General features: G+C 46.5%; 30 non-coding genes across 30 annotated transcripts; all 30 read left to right on the plus strand.

The window, feature by feature from the left end:
- The first annotated feature begins 443 nt into the window (after window positions 1–443).
- Window positions 444–516, plus strand: Trnar-ccu (transfer RNA arginine (anticodon CCU)). Its single transcript has one exon. It is a non-coding gene; the product is annotated as a tRNA-Arg (tRNA).
- Window positions 517–1018: 502 nt separating this feature from the next.
- Window positions 1019–1091, plus strand: Trnar-ccu (transfer RNA arginine (anticodon CCU)). The gene has a single exon. It is a non-coding gene; the product is annotated as a tRNA-Arg (tRNA).
- Window positions 1092–1593: 502 nt separating this feature from the next.
- Trnar-ccu (transfer RNA arginine (anticodon CCU)) lies at window positions 1594–1666 on the plus strand. The gene has a single exon. It is a non-coding gene; the product is annotated as a tRNA-Arg (tRNA).
- A 502-nt stretch (window positions 1667–2168) lies between these two features.
- On the plus strand, window positions 2169–2241 carry Trnar-ccu (transfer RNA arginine (anticodon CCU)). The gene has a single exon. It is a non-coding gene; the product is annotated as a tRNA-Arg (tRNA).
- A 502-nt stretch (window positions 2242–2743) lies between these two features.
- Window positions 2744–2816, plus strand: Trnar-ccu (transfer RNA arginine (anticodon CCU)). The gene has a single exon. It is a non-coding gene; the product is annotated as a tRNA-Arg (tRNA).
- Window positions 2817–3318: 502 nt separating this feature from the next.
- Trnar-ccu (transfer RNA arginine (anticodon CCU)) lies at window positions 3319–3391 on the plus strand. Its single transcript has one exon. It is a non-coding gene; the product is annotated as a tRNA-Arg (tRNA).
- A 502-nt stretch (window positions 3392–3893) lies between these two features.
- Trnar-ccu (transfer RNA arginine (anticodon CCU)) lies at window positions 3894–3966 on the plus strand. Its single transcript has one exon. It is a non-coding gene; the product is annotated as a tRNA-Arg (tRNA).
- Window positions 3967–4468: 502 nt separating this feature from the next.
- On the plus strand, window positions 4469–4541 carry Trnar-ccu (transfer RNA arginine (anticodon CCU)). Its single transcript has one exon. It is a non-coding gene; the product is annotated as a tRNA-Arg (tRNA).
- A 502-nt stretch (window positions 4542–5043) lies between these two features.
- Trnar-ccu (transfer RNA arginine (anticodon CCU)) lies at window positions 5044–5116 on the plus strand. Its single transcript has one exon. It is a non-coding gene; the product is annotated as a tRNA-Arg (tRNA).
- A 502-nt stretch (window positions 5117–5618) lies between these two features.
- On the plus strand, window positions 5619–5691 carry Trnar-ccu (transfer RNA arginine (anticodon CCU)). The gene has a single exon. It is a non-coding gene; the product is annotated as a tRNA-Arg (tRNA).
- Window positions 5692–6193: 502 nt separating this feature from the next.
- Window positions 6194–6266, plus strand: Trnar-ccu (transfer RNA arginine (anticodon CCU)). Its single transcript has one exon. It is a non-coding gene; the product is annotated as a tRNA-Arg (tRNA).
- Window positions 6267–6768: 502 nt separating this feature from the next.
- Trnar-ccu (transfer RNA arginine (anticodon CCU)) lies at window positions 6769–6841 on the plus strand. The gene has a single exon. It is a non-coding gene; the product is annotated as a tRNA-Arg (tRNA).
- Window positions 6842–7343: 502 nt separating this feature from the next.
- Window positions 7344–7416, plus strand: Trnar-ccu (transfer RNA arginine (anticodon CCU)). Its single transcript has one exon. It is a non-coding gene; the product is annotated as a tRNA-Arg (tRNA).
- Window positions 7417–7918: 502 nt separating this feature from the next.
- On the plus strand, window positions 7919–7991 carry Trnar-ccu (transfer RNA arginine (anticodon CCU)). The gene has a single exon. It is a non-coding gene; the product is annotated as a tRNA-Arg (tRNA).
- A 502-nt stretch (window positions 7992–8493) lies between these two features.
- Window positions 8494–8566, plus strand: Trnar-ccu (transfer RNA arginine (anticodon CCU)). The gene has a single exon. It is a non-coding gene; the product is annotated as a tRNA-Arg (tRNA).
- A 502-nt stretch (window positions 8567–9068) lies between these two features.
- Trnar-ccu (transfer RNA arginine (anticodon CCU)) lies at window positions 9069–9141 on the plus strand. Its single transcript has one exon. It is a non-coding gene; the product is annotated as a tRNA-Arg (tRNA).
- Window positions 9142–9643: 502 nt separating this feature from the next.
- Trnar-ccu (transfer RNA arginine (anticodon CCU)) lies at window positions 9644–9716 on the plus strand. The gene has a single exon. It is a non-coding gene; the product is annotated as a tRNA-Arg (tRNA).
- Window positions 9717–10218: 502 nt separating this feature from the next.
- Window positions 10219–10291, plus strand: Trnar-ccu (transfer RNA arginine (anticodon CCU)). Its single transcript has one exon. It is a non-coding gene; the product is annotated as a tRNA-Arg (tRNA).
- Window positions 10292–10793: 502 nt separating this feature from the next.
- On the plus strand, window positions 10794–10866 carry Trnar-ccu (transfer RNA arginine (anticodon CCU)). The gene has a single exon. It is a non-coding gene; the product is annotated as a tRNA-Arg (tRNA).
- Window positions 10867–11368: 502 nt separating this feature from the next.
- Trnar-ccu (transfer RNA arginine (anticodon CCU)) lies at window positions 11369–11441 on the plus strand. Its single transcript has one exon. It is a non-coding gene; the product is annotated as a tRNA-Arg (tRNA).
- Window positions 11442–11943: 502 nt separating this feature from the next.
- Trnar-ccu (transfer RNA arginine (anticodon CCU)) lies at window positions 11944–12016 on the plus strand. Its single transcript has one exon. It is a non-coding gene; the product is annotated as a tRNA-Arg (tRNA).
- A 502-nt stretch (window positions 12017–12518) lies between these two features.
- Window positions 12519–12591, plus strand: Trnar-ccu (transfer RNA arginine (anticodon CCU)). Its single transcript has one exon. It is a non-coding gene; the product is annotated as a tRNA-Arg (tRNA).
- A 502-nt stretch (window positions 12592–13093) lies between these two features.
- Trnar-ccu (transfer RNA arginine (anticodon CCU)) lies at window positions 13094–13166 on the plus strand. The gene has a single exon. It is a non-coding gene; the product is annotated as a tRNA-Arg (tRNA).
- A 502-nt stretch (window positions 13167–13668) lies between these two features.
- Trnar-ccu (transfer RNA arginine (anticodon CCU)) lies at window positions 13669–13741 on the plus strand. Its single transcript has one exon. It is a non-coding gene; the product is annotated as a tRNA-Arg (tRNA).
- A 502-nt stretch (window positions 13742–14243) lies between these two features.
- Trnar-ccu (transfer RNA arginine (anticodon CCU)) lies at window positions 14244–14316 on the plus strand. Its single transcript has one exon. It is a non-coding gene; the product is annotated as a tRNA-Arg (tRNA).
- A 502-nt stretch (window positions 14317–14818) lies between these two features.
- Window positions 14819–14891, plus strand: Trnar-ccu (transfer RNA arginine (anticodon CCU)). Its single transcript has one exon. It is a non-coding gene; the product is annotated as a tRNA-Arg (tRNA).
- Window positions 14892–15393: 502 nt separating this feature from the next.
- Trnar-ccu (transfer RNA arginine (anticodon CCU)) lies at window positions 15394–15466 on the plus strand. The gene has a single exon. It is a non-coding gene; the product is annotated as a tRNA-Arg (tRNA).
- Window positions 15467–15968: 502 nt separating this feature from the next.
- On the plus strand, window positions 15969–16041 carry Trnar-ccu (transfer RNA arginine (anticodon CCU)). Its single transcript has one exon. It is a non-coding gene; the product is annotated as a tRNA-Arg (tRNA).
- Window positions 16042–16543: 502 nt separating this feature from the next.
- On the plus strand, window positions 16544–16616 carry Trnar-ccu (transfer RNA arginine (anticodon CCU)). The gene has a single exon. It is a non-coding gene; the product is annotated as a tRNA-Arg (tRNA).
- Window positions 16617–17118: 502 nt separating this feature from the next.
- On the plus strand, window positions 17119–17191 carry Trnar-ccu (transfer RNA arginine (anticodon CCU)). Its single transcript has one exon. It is a non-coding gene; the product is annotated as a tRNA-Arg (tRNA).
- Window positions 17192–17630: the final 439 nt, after the last annotated feature.

Below are 17630 nucleotides of genomic sequence, written 5' to 3' on the forward strand. Positions count from 1 at the left end.
AGTTGGCCTTCCTGAGTGTTTACAGGTATCCCAGATATCACGAAGATATGAAAATATGCACTTACTGACTAGCTGAAACGAAACTACGGCCATTATCAATCGAATTCTTAGCTGCGAAAATGTTTCGAAGCGCGATGGCGCTGCGAAAGGAAACGCTATTTTAAAATTACTTGTTGCTAAACAGTATGACACATATGAATAGTCAGTCAACTGTCTTGTGTGCAGGACTTGGAGTTCAGATACGCTACAGCCTAAGGCGGCAGGTATAAGAATTGCCAGCAGAAAGTAGGTGCATGGACTTCGATACATCTGAGTATGTACATGAACACAAGAAAGGCTCATGCGACGTCCTGACTCTCTGCAGACGTAGGGGAGCGCACCAGGAAGGGTAAACTTCGCAAGTGTTCATTTTAGCAAGCACACCGCCAACACCGCTCCAGCCAGCCTCTGTGGCCTAATGGATAAGGCATCGGTCTCCTAAACCGGGGATTGTGGGTTCGAGTCCCACCAGAGGTACACGTTTTACTCACTGGGGCAAAATCTCTCTCACCACGTACAGATGTAATAGTTGAGAAAGTTGGCCTTCCTGAGTGTTTACAGGTATCCCAGATATCACGAAGATATGAAAATATGCACTTACTGACTAGCTGAAACGAAACTACGGCCATTATCAATCGAATTCTTAGCTGCGAAAATGTTTCGAAGCGCGATGGCGCTGCGAAAGGAAACGCTATTTTAAAATTACTTGTTGCTAAACAGTATGACACATATGAATAGTCAGTCAACTGTCTTGTGTGCAGGACTTGGAGTTCAGATACGCTACAGCCTAAGGCGGCAGGTATAAGAATTGCCAGCAGAAAGTAGGTGCATGGACTTCGATACATCTGAGTATGTACATGAACACAAGAAAGGCTCATGCGACGTCCTGACTCTCTGCAGACGTAGGGGAGCGCACCAGGAAGGGTAAACTTCGCAAGTGTTCATTTTAGCAAGCACACCGCCAACACCGCTCCAGCCAGCCTCTGTGGCCTAATGGATAAGGCATCGGTCTCCTAAACCGGGGATTGTGGGTTCGAGTCCCACCAGAGGTACACGTTTTACTCACTGGGGCAAAATCTCTCTCACCACGTACAGATGTAATAGTTGAGAAAGTTGGCCTTCCTGAGTGTTTACAGGTATCCCAGATATCACGAAGATATGAAAATATGCACTTACTGACTAGCTGAAACGAAACTACGGCCATTATCAATCGAATTCTTAGCTGCGAAAATGTTTCGAAGCGCGATGGCGCTGCGAAAGGAAACGCTATTTTAAAATTACTTGTTGCTAAACAGTATGACACATATGAATAGTCAGTCAACTGTCTTGTGTGCAGGACTTGGAGTTCAGATACGCTACAGCCTAAGGCGGCAGGTATAAGAATTGCCAGCAGAAAGTAGGTGCATGGACTTCGATACATCTGAGTATGTACATGAACACAAGAAAGGCTCATGCGACGTCCTGACTCTCTGCAGACGTAGGGGAGCGCACCAGGAAGGGTAAACTTCGCAAGTGTTCATTTTAGCAAGCACACCGCCAACACCGCTCCAGCCAGCCTCTGTGGCCTAATGGATAAGGCATCGGTCTCCTAAACCGGGGATTGTGGGTTCGAGTCCCACCAGAGGTACACGTTTTACTCACTGGGGCAAAATCTCTCTCACCACGTACAGATGTAATAGTTGAGAAAGTTGGCCTTCCTGAGTGTTTACAGGTATCCCAGATATCACGAAGATATGAAAATATGCACTTACTGACTAGCTGAAACGAAACTACGGCCATTATCAATCGAATTCTTAGCTGCGAAAATGTTTCGAAGCGCGATGGCGCTGCGAAAGGAAACGCTATTTTAAAATTACTTGTTGCTAAACAGTATGACACATATGAATAGTCAGTCAACTGTCTTGTGTGCAGGACTTGGAGTTCAGATACGCTACAGCCTAAGGCGGCAGGTATAAGAATTGCCAGCAGAAAGTAGGTGCATGGACTTCGATACATCTGAGTATGTACATGAACACAAGAAAGGCTCATGCGACGTCCTGACTCTCTGCAGACGTAGGGGAGCGCACCAGGAAGGGTAAACTTCGCAAGTGTTCATTTTAGCAAGCACACCGCCAACACCGCTCCAGCCAGCCTCTGTGGCCTAATGGATAAGGCATCGGTCTCCTAAACCGGGGATTGTGGGTTCGAGTCCCACCAGAGGTACACGTTTTACTCACTGGGGCAAAATCTCTCTCACCACGTACAGATGTAATAGTTGAGAAAGTTGGCCTTCCTGAGTGTTTACAGGTATCCCAGATATCACGAAGATATGAAAATATGCACTTACTGACTAGCTGAAACGAAACTACGGCCATTATCAATCGAATTCTTAGCTGCGAAAATGTTTCGAAGCGCGATGGCGCTGCGAAAGGAAACGCTATTTTAAAATTACTTGTTGCTAAACAGTATGACACATATGAATAGTCAGTCAACTGTCTTGTGTGCAGGACTTGGAGTTCAGATACGCTACAGCCTAAGGCGGCAGGTATAAGAATTGCCAGCAGAAAGTAGGTGCATGGACTTCGATACATCTGAGTATGTACATGAACACAAGAAAGGCTCATGCGACGTCCTGACTCTCTGCAGACGTAGGGGAGCGCACCAGGAAGGGTAAACTTCGCAAGTGTTCAATTTAGCAAGCACACCGCCAACACCGCTCCAGCCAGCCTCTGTGGCCTAATGGATAAGGCATCGGTCTCCTAAACCGGGGATTGTGGGTTCGAGTCCCACCAGAGGTACACGTTTTACTCACTGGGGCAAAATCTCTCTCACCACGTACAGATGTAATAGTTGAGAAAGTTGGCCTTCCTGAGTGTTTACAGGTATCCCAGATATCACGAAGATATGAAAATATGCACTTACTGACTAGCTGAAACGAAACTACGGCCATTATCAATCGAATTCTTAGCTGCGAAAATGTTTCGAAGCGCGATGGCGCTGCGAAAGGAAACGCTATTTTAAAATTACTTGTTGCTAAACAGTATGACACATATGAATAGTCAGTCAACTGTCTTGTGTGCAGGACTTGGAGTTCAGATACGCTACAGCCTAAGGCGGCAGGTATAAGAATTGCCAGCAGAAAGTAGGTGCATGGACTTCGATACATCTGAGTATGTACATGAACACAAGAAAGGCTCATGCGACGTCCTGACTCTCTGCAGACGTAGGGGAGCGCACCAGGAAGGGTAAACTTCGCAAGTGTTCATTTTAGCAAGCACACCGCCAACACCGCTCCAGCCAGCCTCTGTGGCCTAATGGATAAGGCATCGGTCTCCTAAACCGGGGATTGTGGGTTCGAGTCCCACCAGAGGTACACGTTTTACTCACTGGGGCAAAATCTCTCTCACCACGTACAGATGTAATAGTTGAGAAAGTTGGCCTTCCTGAGTGTTTACAGGTATCCCAGATATCACGAAGATATGAAAATATGCACTTACTGACTAGCTGAAACGAAACTACGGCCATTATCAATCGAATTCTTAGCTGCGAAAATGTTTCGAAGCGCGATGGCGCTGCGAAAGGAAACGCTATTTTAAAATTACTTGTTGCTAAACAGTATGACACATATGAATAGTCAGTCAACTGTCTTGTGTGCAGGACTTGGAGTTCAGATACGCTACAGCCTAAGGCGGCAGGTATAAGAATTGCCAGCAGAAAGTAGGTGCATGGACTTCGATACATCTGAGTATGTACATGAACACAAGAAAGGCTCATGCGACGTCCTGACTCTCTGCAGACGTAGGGGAGCGCACCAGGAAGGGTAAACTTCGCAAGTGTTCAATTTAGCAAGCACACCGCCAACACCGCTCCAGCCAGCCTCTGTGGCCTAATGGATAAGGCATCGGTCTCCTAAACCGGGGATTGTGGGTTCGAGTCCCACCAGAGGTACACGTTTTACTCACTGGGGCAAAATCTCTCTCACCACGTACAGATGTAATAGTTGAGAAAGTTGGCCTTCCTGAGTGTTTACAGGTATCCCAGATATCACGAAGATATGAAAATATGCACTTACTGACTAGCTGAAACGAAACTACGGCCATTATCAATCGAATTCTTAGCTGCGAAAATGTTTCGAAGCGCGATGGCGCTGCGAAAGGAAACGCTATTTTAAAATTACTTGTTGCTAAACAGTATGACACATATGAATAGTCAGTCAACTGTCTTGTGTGCAGGACTTGGAGTTCAGATACGCTACAGCCTAAGGCGGCAGGTATAAGAATTGCCAGCAGAAAGTAGGTGCATGGACTTCGATACATCTGAGTATGTACATGAACACAAGAAAGGCTCATGCGACGTCCTGACTCTCTGCAGACGTAGGGGAGCGCACCAGGAAGGGTAAACTTCGCAAGTGTTAATTTTAGCAAGCACACCGCCAACACCGCTCCAGCCAGCCTCTGTGGCCTAATGGATAAGGCATCGGTCTCCTAAACCGGGGATTGTGGGTTCGAGTCCCACCAGAGGTACACGTTTTACTCACTGGGGCAAAATCTCTCTCACCACGTACAGATGTAATAGTTGAGAAAGTTGGCCTTCCTGAGTGTTTACAGGTATCCCAGATATCACGAAGATATGAAAATATGCACTTACTGACTAGCTGAAACGAAACTACGGCCATTATCAATCGAATTCTTAGCTGCGAAAATGTTTCGAAGCGCGATGGCGCTGCGAAAGGAAACGCTATTTTAAAATTACTTGTTGCTAAACAGTATGACACATATGAATAGTCAGTCAACTGTCTTGTGTGCAGGACTTGGAGTTCAGATACGCTACAGCCTAAGGCGGCAGGTATAAGAATTGCCAGCAGAAAGTAGGTGCATGGACTTCGATACATCTGAGTATGTACATGAACACAAGAAAGGCTCATGCGACGTCCTGACTCTCTGCAGACGTAGGGGAGCGCACCAGGAAGGGTAAACTTCGCAAGTGTTCATTTTAGCAAGCACACCGCCAACACCGCTCCAGCCAGCCTCTGTGGCCTAATGGATAAGGCATCGGTCTCCTAAACCGGGGATTGTGGGTTCGAGTCCCACCAGAGGTACACGTTTTACTCACTGGGGCAAAATCTCTCTCACCACGTACAGATGTAATAGTTGAGAAAGTTGGCCTTCCTGAGTGTTTACAGGTATCCCAGATATCACGAAGATATGAAAATATGCACTTACTGACTAGCTGAAACGAAACTACGGCCATTATCAATCGAATTCTTAGCTGCGAAAATGTTTCGAAGCGCGATGGCGCTGTGAAAGGAAACGCTATTTTAAAATTACTTGTTGCTAAACAGTATGACACATATGAATAGTCAGTCAACTGTCTTGTGTGCAGGACTTGGAGTTCAGATACGCTACAGCCTAAGGCGGCAGGTATAAGAATTGCCAGCAGAAAGTAGGTGCATGGACTTCGATACATCTGAGTATGTACATGAACACAAGAAAGGCTCATGCGACGTCCTGACTCTCTGCAGACGTAGGGGAGCGCACCAGGAAGGGTAAACTTCGCAAGTGTTCATTTTAGCAAGCACACCGCCAACACCGCTCCAGCCAGCCTCTGTGGCCTAATGGATAAGGCATCGGTCTCCTAAACCGGGGATTGTGGGTTCGAGTCCCACCAGAGGTACACGTTTTACTCACTGGGGCAAAATCTCTCTCACCACGTACAGATGTAATAGTTGAGAAAGTTGGCCTTCCTGAGTGTTTACAGGTATCCCAGATATCACGAAGATATGAAAATATGCACTTACTGACTAGCTGAAACGAAACTACGGCCATTATCAATCGAATTCTTAGCTGCGAAAATGTTTCGAAGCGCGATGGCGCTGCGAAAGGAAACGCTATTTTAAAATTACTTGTTGCTAAACAGTATGACACATATGAATAGTCAGTCAACTGTCTTGTGTGCAGGACTTGGAGTTCAGATACGCTACAGCCTAAGGCGGCAGGTATAAGAATTGCCAGCAGAAAGTAGGTGCATGGACTTCGATACATCTGAGTATGTACATGAACACAAGAAAGGCTCATGCGACGTCCTGACTCTCTGCAGACGTAGGGGAGCGCACCAGGAAGGGTAAACTTCGCAAGTGTTCATTTTAGCAAGCACACCGCCAACACCGCTCCAGCCAGCCTCTGTGGCCTAATGGATAAGGCATCGGTCTCCTAAACCGGGGATTGTGGGTTCGAGTCCCACCAGAGGTACACGTTTTACTCACTGGGGCAAAATCTCTCTCACCACGTACAGATGTAATAGTTGAGAAAGTTGGCCTTCCTGAGTGTTTACAGGTATCCCAGATATCACGAAGATATGAAAATATGCACTTACTGACTAGCTGAAACGAAACTACGGCCATTATCAATCGAATTCTTAGCTGCGAAAATGTTTCGAAGCGCGATGGCGCTGCGAAAGGAAACGCTATTTTAAAATTACTTGTTGCTAAACAGTATGACACATATGAATAGTCAGTCAACTGTCTTGTGTGCAGGACTTGGAGTTCAGATACGCTACAGCCTAAGGCGGCAGGTATAAGAATTGCCAGCAGAAAGTAGGTGCATGGACTTCGATACATCTGAGTATGTACATGAACACAAGAAAGGCTCATGCGACGTCCTGACTCTCTGCAGACGTAGGGGAGCGCACCAGGAAGGGTAAACTTCGCAAGTGTTCATTTTAGCAAGCACACCGCCAACACCGCTCCAGCCAGCCTCTGTGGCCTAATGGATAAGGCATCGGTCTCCTAAACCGGGGATTGTGGGTTCGAGTCCCACCAGAGGTACACGTTTTACTCACTGGGGCAAAATCTCTCTCACCACGTACAGATGTAATAGTTGAGAAAGTTGGCCTTCCTGAGTGTTTACAGGTATCCCAGATATCACGAAGATATGAAAATATGCACTTACTGACTAGCTGAAACGAAACTACGGCCATTATCAATCGAATTCTTAGCTGCGAAAATGTTTCGAAGCGCGATGGCGCTGCGAAAGGAAACGCTATTTTAAAATTACTTGTTGCTAAACAGTATGACACATATGAATAGTCAGTCAACTGTCTTGTGTGCAGGACTTGGAGTTCAGATACGCTACAGCCTAAGGCGGCAGGTATAAGAATTGCCAGCAGAAAGTAGGTGCATGGACTTCGATACATCTGAGTATGTACATGAACACAAGAAAGGCTCATGCGACGTCCTGACTCTCTGCAGACGTAGGGGAGCGCACCAGGAAGGGTAAACTTCGCAAGTGTTCATTTTAGCAAGCACACCGCCAACACCGCTCCAGCCAGCCTCTGTGGCCTAATGGATAAGGCATCGGTCTCCTAAACCGGGGATTGTGGGTTCGAGTCCCACCAGAGGTACACGTTTTACTCACTGGGGCAAAATCTCTCTCACCACGTACAGATGTAATAGTTGAGAAAGTTGGCTTTCCTGAGTGTTTACAGGTATCCCAGATATCACGAAGATATGAAAATATGCACTTACTGACTAGCTGAAACGAAACTACGGCCATTATCAATCGAATTCTTAGCTGCGAAAATGTTTCGAAGCGCGATGGCGCTGCGAAAGGAAACGCTATTTTAAAATTACTTGTTGCTAAACAGTATGACACATATGAATAGTCAGTCAACTGTCTTGTGTGCAGGACTTGGAGTTCAGATACGCTACAGCCTAAGGCGGCAGGTATAAGAATTGCCAGCAGAAAGTAGGTGCATGGACTTCGATACATCTGAGTGTGTACATGAACACAAGAAAGGCTCATGCGACGTCCTGACTCTCTGCAGACGTAGGGGAGCGCACCAGGAAGGGTAAACTTCGCAAGTGTTCATTTTAGCAAGCACACCGCCAACACCGCTCCAGCCAGCCTCTGTGGCCTAATGGATAAGGCATCGGTCTCCTAAACCGGGGATTGTGGGTTCGAGTCCCACCAGAGGTACACGTTTTACTCACTGGGGCAAAATCTCTCTCACCACGTACAGATGTAATAGTTGAGAAAGTTGGCCTTCCTGAGTGTTTACAGGTATCCCAGATTTCACGAAGATATGAAAATATGCACTTACTGACTAGCTGAAACGAAACTACGGCCATTATCAATCGAATTCTTAGCTGCGAAAATGTTTCGAAGCGCGATGGCGCTGCGAAAGGAAACGCTATTTTAAAATTACTTGTTACTAAACAGTATGACACATATGAATAGTCAGTCAACTGTCTTGTGTGCAGGACTTGGAGTTCAGATACGCTACAGCCTAAGGCGGCAGGTATAAGAATTGCCAGCAGAAAGTAGGTGCATGGACTTCGATACATCTGAGTATGTACATGAACACAAGAAAGGCTCATGCGACGTCCTGACTCTCTGCAGACGTAGGGGAGCGCACCAGGAAGGGTAAACTTCGCAAGTGTTCATTTTAGCAAGCACACCGCCAACACCGCTCCAGCCAGCCTCTGTGGCCTAATGGATAAGGCATCGGTCTCCTAAACCGGGGATTGTGGGTTCGAGTCCCACCAGAGGTACACGTTTTACTCACTGGGGCAAAATCTCTCTCACCACGTACAGATGTAATAGTTGAGAAAGTTGGCCTTCCTGAGTGTTTACAGGTATCCCAGATATCACGAAGATATGAAAATATGCACTTACTGACTAGCTGAAACGAAACTACGGCCATTATCAATCGAATTCTTAGCTGCGAAAATGTTTCGAAGCGCGATGGCGCTGCGAAAGGAAACGCTATTTTAAAATTACTTGTTGCTAAACAGTATGACACATATGAATAGTCAGTCAACTGTCTTGTGTGCAGGACTTGGAGTTCAGATACGCTACAGCCTAAGGCGGCAGGTATAAGAATTGCCAGCAGAAAGTAGGTGCATGGACTTCGATACATCTGAGTGTGTACATGAACACAAGAAAGGCTCATGCGACGTCCTGACTCTCTGCAGACGTAGGGGAGCGCACCAGGAAGGGTAAACTTCGCAAGTGTTCATTTTAGCAAGCACACCGCCAACACCGCTCCAGCCAGCCTCTGTGGCCTAATGGATAAGGCATCGGTCTCCTAAACCGGGGATTGTGGGTTCGAGTCCCACCAGAGGTACACGTTTTACTCACTGGGGCAAAATCTCTCTCACCACGTACAGATGTAATAGTTGAGAAAGTTGGCCTTCCTGAGTGTTTACAGGTATCCCAGATATCACGAAGATATGAAAATATGCACTTACTGACTAGCTGAAACGAAACTACGGCCATTATCAATCGAATTCTTAGCTGCGAAAATGTTTCGAAGCGCGATGGCGCTGCGAAAGGAAACGCTATTTTAAAATTACTTGTTGCTAAACAGTATGACACATATGAATAGTCAGTCAACTGTCTTGTGTGCAGGACTTGGAGTTCAGATACGCTACAGCCTAAGGCGGCAGGTATAAGAATTGCCAGCAGAAAGTAGGTGCATGGACTTCGATACATCTGAGTATGTACATGAACACAAGAAAGGCTCATGCGACGTCCTGACTCTCTGCAGACGTAGGGGAGCGCACCAGGAAGGGTAAACTTCGCAAGTGTTCATTTTAGCAAGCACACCGCCAACACCGCTCCAGCCAGCCTCTGTGGCCTAATGGATAAGGCATCGGTCTCCTAAACCGGGGATTGTGGGTTCGAGTCCCACCAGAGGTACACGTTTTACTCACTGGGGCAAAATCTCTCTCACCACGTACAGATGTAATAGTTGAGAAAGTTGGCCTTCCTGAGTGTTTACAGGTATCCCAGATATCACGAAGATATGAAAATATGCACTTACTGACTAGCTGAAACGAAACTACGGCCATTATCAATCGAATTCTTAGCTGCGAAAATGTTTCGAAGCGCGATGGCGCTGCGAAAGGAAACGCTATTTTAAAATTACTTGTTGCTAAACAGTATGACACATATGAATAGTCAGTCAACTGTCTTGTGTGCAGGACTTGGAGTTCAGATACGCTACAGCCTAAGGCGGCAGGTATAAGAATTGCCAGCAGAAAGTAGGTGCATGGACTTCGATACATCTGAGTATGTACATGAACACAAGAAAGGCTCATGCGACGTCCTGACTCTCTGCAGACGTAGGGGAGCGCACCAGGAAGGGTAAACTTCGCAAGTGTTCATTTTAGCAAGCACACCGCCAACACCGCTCCAGCCAGCCTCTGTGGCCTAATGGATAAGGCATCGGTCTCCTAAACCGGGGATTGTGGGTTCGAGTCCCACCAGAGGTACACGTTTTACTCACTGGGGCAAAATCTCTCTCACCACGTACAGATGTAATAGTTGAGAAAGTTGGCCTTCCTGAGTGTTTACAGGTATCCCAGATATCACGAAGATATGAAAATATGCACTTACTGACTAGCTGAAACGAAACTACGGCCATTATCAATCGAATTCTTAGCTGCGAAAATGTTTCGAAGCGCGATGGCGCTGCGAAAGGAAACGCTATTTTAAAATTACTTGTTGCTAAACAGTATGACACATATGAATAGTCAGTCAACTGTCTTGTGTGCAGGACTTGGAGTTCAGATACGCTACAGCCTAAGGCGGCAGGTATAAGAATTGCCAGCAGAAAGTAGGTGCATGGACTTCGATACATCTGAGTATGTACATGAACACAAGAAAGGCTCATGCGACGTCCTGACTCTCTGCAGACGTAGGGGAGCGCACCAGGAAGGGTAAACTTCGCAAGTGTTCATTTTAGCAAGCACACCGCCAACACCGCTCCAGCCAGCCTCTGTGGCCTAATGGATAAGGCATCGGTCTCCTAAACCGGGGATTGTGGGTTCGAGTCCCACCAGAGGTACACGTTTTACTCACTGGGGCAAAATCTCTCTCACCACGTACAGATGTAATAGTTGAGAAAGTTGGCCTTCCTGAGTGTTTACAGGTATCCCAGATATCACGAAGATATGAAAATATGCACTTACTGACTAGCTGAAACGAAACTACGGCCATTATCAATCGAATTCTTAGCTGCGAAAATGTTTCGAAGCGCGATGGCGCTGCGAAAGGAAACGCTATTTTAAAATTACTTGTTGCTAAACAGTATGACACATATGAATAGTCAGTCAACTGTCTTGTGTGCAGGACTTGGAGTTCAGATACGCTACAGCCTAAGGCGGCAGGTATAAGAATTGCCAGCAGAAAGTAGGTGCATGGACTTCGATACATCTGAGTATGTACATGAACACAAGAAAGGCTCATGCGACGTCCTGACTCTCTGCAGACGTAGGGGAGCGCACCAGGAAGGGTAAACTTCGCAAGTGTTCATTTTAGCAAGCACACCGCCAACACCGCTCCAGCCAGCCTCTGTGGCCTGATGGATAAGGCATCGGTCTCCTAAACCGGGGATTGTGGGTTCGAGTCCCACCAGAGGTACACGTTTTACTCACTGGGGCAAAATCTCTCTCACCACGTACAGATGTAATAGTTGAGAAAGTTGGCCTTCCTGAGTGTTTACAGGTATCCCAGATATCACGAAGATATGAAAATATGCACTTACTGACTAGCTGAAACGAAACTACGGCCATTATCAATCGAATTCTTAGCTGCGAAAATGTTTCGAAGCGCGATGGCGCTGCGAAAGGAAACGCTATTTTAAAATTACTTGTTGCTAAACAGTATGACACATATGAATAGTCAGTCAACTGTCTTGTGTGCAGGACTTGGAGTTCAGATACGCTACAGCCTAAGGCGGCAGGTATAAGAATTGCCAGCAGAAAGTAGGTGCATGGACTTCGATACATCTGAGTATGTACATGAACACAAGAAAGGCTCATGCGACGTCCTGACTCTCTGCAGACGTAGGGGAGCGCACCAGGAAGGGTAAACTTCGCAAGTGTTCATTTTAGCAAGCACACCGCCAACACCGCTCCAGCCAGCCTCTGTGGCCTAATGGATAAGGCATCGGTCTCCTAAACCGGGGATTGTGGGTTCGAGTCCCACCAGAGGTACACGTTTTACTCACTGGGGCAAAATCTCTCTCACCACGTACAGATGTAATAGTTGAGAAAGTTGGCCTTCCTGAGTGTTTACAGGTATCCCAGATATCACGAAGATATGAAAATATGCACTTACTGACTAGCTGAAACGAAACTATGGCCATTATCAATCGAATTCTTAGCTGCGAAAATGTTTCGAAGCGCGATGGCGCTGCGAAAGGAAACGCTATTTTAAAATTACTTGTTGCTAAACAGTATGACACATATGAATAGTCAGTCAACTGTCTTGTGTGCAGGACTTGGAGTTCAGATACGCTACAGCCTAAGGCGGCAGGTATAAGAATTGCCAGCAGAAAGTAGGTGCATGGACTTCGATACATCTGAGTATGTACATGAACACAAGAAAGGCTCATGCGACGTCCTGACTCTCTGCAGACGTAGGGGAGCGCACCAGGAAGGGTAAACTTCGCAAGTGTTCATTTTAGCAAGCACACCGCCAACACCGCTCCAGCCAGCCTCTGTGGCCTAATGGATAAGGCATCGGTCTCCTAAACCGGGGATTGTGGGTTCGAGTCCCACCAGAGGTACACGTTTTACTCACTGGGGCAAAATCTCTCTCACCACGTACAGATGTAATAGTTGAGAAAGTTGGCCTTCCTGAGTGTTTACAGGTATCCCAGATATCACGAAGATATGAAAATATGCACTTACTGACTAGCTGAAACGAAACTACGGCCATTATCAATCGAATTCTTAGCTGCGAAAATGTTTCGAAGCGCGATGGCGCTGCGAAAGGAAACGCTATTTTAAAATTACTTGTTGCTAAACAGTATGACACATATGAATAGTCAGTCAACTGTCTTGTGTGCAGGACTTGGAGTTCAGATACGCTACAGCCTAAGGCGGCAGGTATAAGAATTGCCAGCAGAAAGTAGGTGCATGGACTTCGATACATCTGAGTATGTACATGAACACAAGAAAGGCTCATGCGACGTCCTGACTCTCTGCAGACGTAGGGGAGCGCACCAGGAAGGGTAAACTTCGCAAGTGTTCATTTTAGCAAGCACACCGCCAACACCGCTCCAGCCAGCCTCTGTGGCCTAATGGATAAGGCATCGGTCTCCTAAACCGGGGATTGTGGGTTCGAGTCCCACCAGAGGTACACGTTCTACTCACTGGGGCAAAATCTCTCTCACCACGTACAGATGTAATAGTTGAGAAAGTTGGCCTTCCTGAGTGTTTACAGGTATCCCAGATATCACGAAGATATGAAAATATGCACTTACTGACTAGCTGAAACGAAACTACGGCCATTATCAATCGAATTCTTAGCTGCGAAAATGTTTCGAAGCGCGATGGCGCTGCGAAAGGAAACGCTATTTTAAAATTACTTGTTGCTAAACAGTATGACACATATGAATAGTCAGTCAACTGTCTTGTGTGCAGGACTTGGAGTTCAGATACGCTACAGCCTAAGGCGGCAGGTATAAGAATTGCCAGCAGAAAGTAGGTGCATGGACTTCGATACATCTGAGTATGTACATGAACACAAGAAAGGCTCATGCGACGTCCTGACTCTCTGCAGACGTAGGGGAGCGCACCAGGAAGGGTAAACTTCGCAAGTGTTCATTTTAGCAAGCACACCGCCAACACCGCTCCAGCCAGCCTCTGTGGCCTAATGGATAAGGCATCGGTCTCCTAAACCGGGGATTGTGGGTTCGAGTCCCACCAGAGGTACACGTTTTACTCACTGGGGCAAAATCTCTCTCACCACGTACAGATGTAATAGTTGAGAAAGTTGGCCTTCCTGAGTGTTTACAGGTATCCCAGATATCACGAAGATATGAAAATATGCACTTACTGACTAGCTGAAACGAAACTACGGCCATTATCAATCGAATTCTTAGCTGCGAAAATGTTTCGAAGCGCGATGGCGCTGCGAAAGGAAACGCTATTTTAAAATTACTTGTTGCTAAACAGTATGACACATATGAATAGTCAGTCAACTGTCTTGTGTGCAGGACTTGGAGTTCAGATACGCTACAGCCTAAGGCGGCAGGTATAAGAATTGCCAGCAGAAAGTAGGTGCATGGACTTCGATACATCTGAGTATGTACATGAACACAAGAAAGGCTCATGCGACGTCCTGACTCTCTGCAGACGTAGGGGAGCGCACCAGGAAGGGTAAACTTCGCAAGTGTTCATTTTAGCAAGCACACCGCCAACACCGCTCCAGCCAGCCTCTGTGGCCTAATGGATAAGGCATCGGTCTCCTAAACCGGGGATTGTGGGTTCGAGTCCCACCAGAGGTACACGTTTTACTCACTGGGGCAAAATCTCTCTCACCACGTACAGATGTAATAGTTGAGAAAGTTGGCCTTCCTGAGTGTTTACAGGTATCCCAGATATCACGAAGATATGAAAATATGCACTTACTGACTAGCTGAAACGAAACTACGGCCATTATCAATCGAATTCTTAGCTGCGAAAATGTTTCGAAGCGCGATGGCGCTGCGAAAGGAAACGCTATTTTAAAATTACTTGTTGCTAAACAGTATGACACATATGAATAGTCAGTCAACTGTCTTGTGTGCAGGACTTGGAGTTCAGATACGCTACAGCCTAAGGCGGCAGGTATAAGAATTGCCAGCAGAAAGTAGGTGCATGGACTTCGATACATCTGAGTATGTACATGAACACAAGAAAGGCTCATGCGACGTCCTGACTCTCTGCAGACGTAGGGGAGCGCACCAGGAAGGGTAAACTTCGCAAGTGTTCATTTTAGCAAGCACACCGCCAACACCGCTCCAGCCAGCCTCTGTGGCCTAATGGATAAGGCATCGGTCTCCTAAACCGGGGATTGTGGGTTCGAGTCCCACCAGAGGTACACGTTTTACTCACTGGGGCAAAATCTCTCTCACCACGTACAGATGTAATAGTTGAGAAAGTTGGCCTTCCTGAGTGTTTACAGGTATCCCAGATATCACGAAGATATGAAAATATGCACTTACTGACTAGCTGAAACGAAACTACGGCCATTATCAATCGAATTCTTAGCTGCGAAAATGTTTCGAAGCGCGATGGCGCTGCGAAAGGAAACGCTATTTTAAAATTACTTGTTGCTAAACAGTATGACACATATGAATAGTCAGTCAACTGTCTTGTGTGCAGGACTTGGAGTTCAGATACGCTACAGCCTAAGGCGGCAGGTATAAGAATTGCCAGCAGAAAGTAGGTGCATGGACTTCGATACATCTGAGTATGTACATGAACACAAGAAAGGCTCATGCGACGTCCTGACTCTCTGCAGACGTAGGGGAGCGCACCAGGAAGGGTAAACTTCGCAAGTGTTCATTTTAGCAAGCACACCGCCAACACAGCTCCAGCCAGCCTCTGTGGCCTAATGGATAAGGCATCGGTCTCCTAAACCGGGGATTGTGGGTTCGAGTCCCACCAGAGGTACACGTTTTACTCACTGGGGCAAAATCTCTCTCACCACGTACAGATGTAATAGTTGAGAAAGTTGGCCTTCCTGAGTGTTTACAGGTATCCCAGATATCACGAAGATATGAAAATATGCACTTACTGACTAGCTGAAACGAAACTACGGCCATTATCAATCGAATTCTTAGCTGCGAAAATGTTTCGAAGCGCGATGGCGCTGCGAAAGGAAACGCTATTTTAAAATTACTTGTTGCTAAACAGTATGACACATATGAATAGTCAGTCAACTGTCTTGTGTGCAGGACTTGGAGTTCAGATACGCTACAGCCTAAGGCGGCAGGTATAAGAATTGCCAGCAGAAAGTAGGTGCATGGACTTCGATACATCTGAGTATGTACATGAACACAAGAAAGGCTCATGCGACGTCCTGACTCTCTGCAGACGTAGGGGAGCGCACCAGGAAGGGTAAACTTCGCAAGTGTTCATTTTAGCAAGCACACCGCCAACACCGCTCCAGCCAGCCTCTGTGGCCTAATGGATAAGGCATCGGTCTCCTATACCGGGGATTGTGGGTTCGAGTCCCACCAGAGGTACACGTTTTACTCACTGGGGCAAAATCTCTCTCACCACGTACAGATGTAATAGTTGAGAAAGTTGGCCTTCCTGAGTGTTTACAGGTATCCCAGATATCACGAAGATATGAAAATATGCACTTACTGACTAGCTGAAACGAAACTACGGCCATTATCAATCGAATTCTTAGCTGCGAAAATGTTTCGAAGCGCGATGGCGCTGCGAAAGGAAACGCTATTTTAAAATTACTTGTTGCTAAACAGTATGACACATATGAATAGTCAGTCAACTGTCTTGTGTGCAGGACTTGGAGTTCAGATACGCTACAGCCTAAGGCGGCAGGTATAAGAATTGCCAGCAGAAAGTAGGTGCATGGACTTCGATACATCTGAGTATGTACATGAACACAAGAAAGGCTCATGCGACGTCCTGACTCTCTGCAGACGTAGGGGAGCGCACCAGGAAGGGTAAACTTCGCAAGTGTTCATTTTAGCAAGCACACCGCCAACACCGCTCCAGCCAGCCTCTGTGGCCTAATGGATAAGGCATCGGTCTCCTAAACTGGGGATTGTGGGTTCGAGTCCCACCAGAGGTACACGTTTTACTCACTGGGGCAAAATCTCTCTCACCACGTACAGATGTAATAGTTGAGAAAGTTGGCCTTCCTGAGTGTTTACAGGTATCCCAGATATCACGAAGATATGAAAATATGCACTTACTGACTAGCTGAAACGAAACTACGGCCATTATCAATCGAATTCTTAGCTGCGAAAATGTTTCGAAGCGCGATGGCGCTGCGAAAGGAAACGCTATTTTAAAATTACTTGTTGCTAAACAGTATGACACATATGAATAGTCAGTCAACTGTCTTGTGTGCAGGACTTGGAGTTCAGATACGCTACAGCCTAAGGCGGCAGGTATAAGAATTGCCAGCAGAAAGTAGGTGCATGGACTTCGATACATCTGAGTATGTACATGAACACAAGAAAGGCTCATGCGACGTCCTGACTCTCTGCAGACGTAGGGGAGCGCACCAGGAAGGGTAAACTTCGCAAGTGTTCATTTTAGCAAGCACACCGCCAACACCGCTCCAGCCAGCCTCTGTGGCCTAATGGATAAGGCATCGGTCTCCTAAACCGGGGATTGTGGGTTCCAGTCCCACCAGAGGTACACGTTTTACTCACTGGGGCAAAATCTCTCTCACCACGTACAGATGTAATAGTTGAGAAAGTTGGCCTTCCTGAGTGTTTACAGGTATCCCAGATATCACGAAGATATGAAAATATGCACTTACTGACTAGCTGAAACGAAACTACGGCCATTATCAATCGAATTCTTAGCTGCGAAAATGTTTCGAAGCGCGATGGCGCTGCGAAAGGAAACGCTATTTTAAAATTACTTGTTGCTAAACAGTATGACACATATGAATAGTCAGTCAACTGTCTTGTGTGCAGGACTTGGAGTTCAGATACGCTACAGCCTAAGGCGGCAGGTATAAGAATTGCCAGCAGAAAGTAGGTGCATGGACTTCGATACATCTGAGTATGTACATGAACACAAGAAAGGCTCATGCGACGTCCTGACTCTCTGCAGACGTAGGGGAGCGCAC

Source organism: Schistocerca gregaria, chromosome 1 (genome assembly GCF_023897955.1).
Source record: "Schistocerca gregaria isolate iqSchGreg1 chromosome 1, iqSchGreg1.2, whole genome shotgun sequence".
Lineage (NCBI taxonomy): Eukaryota > Metazoa > Arthropoda > Insecta > Orthoptera > Acrididae > Schistocerca > Schistocerca gregaria.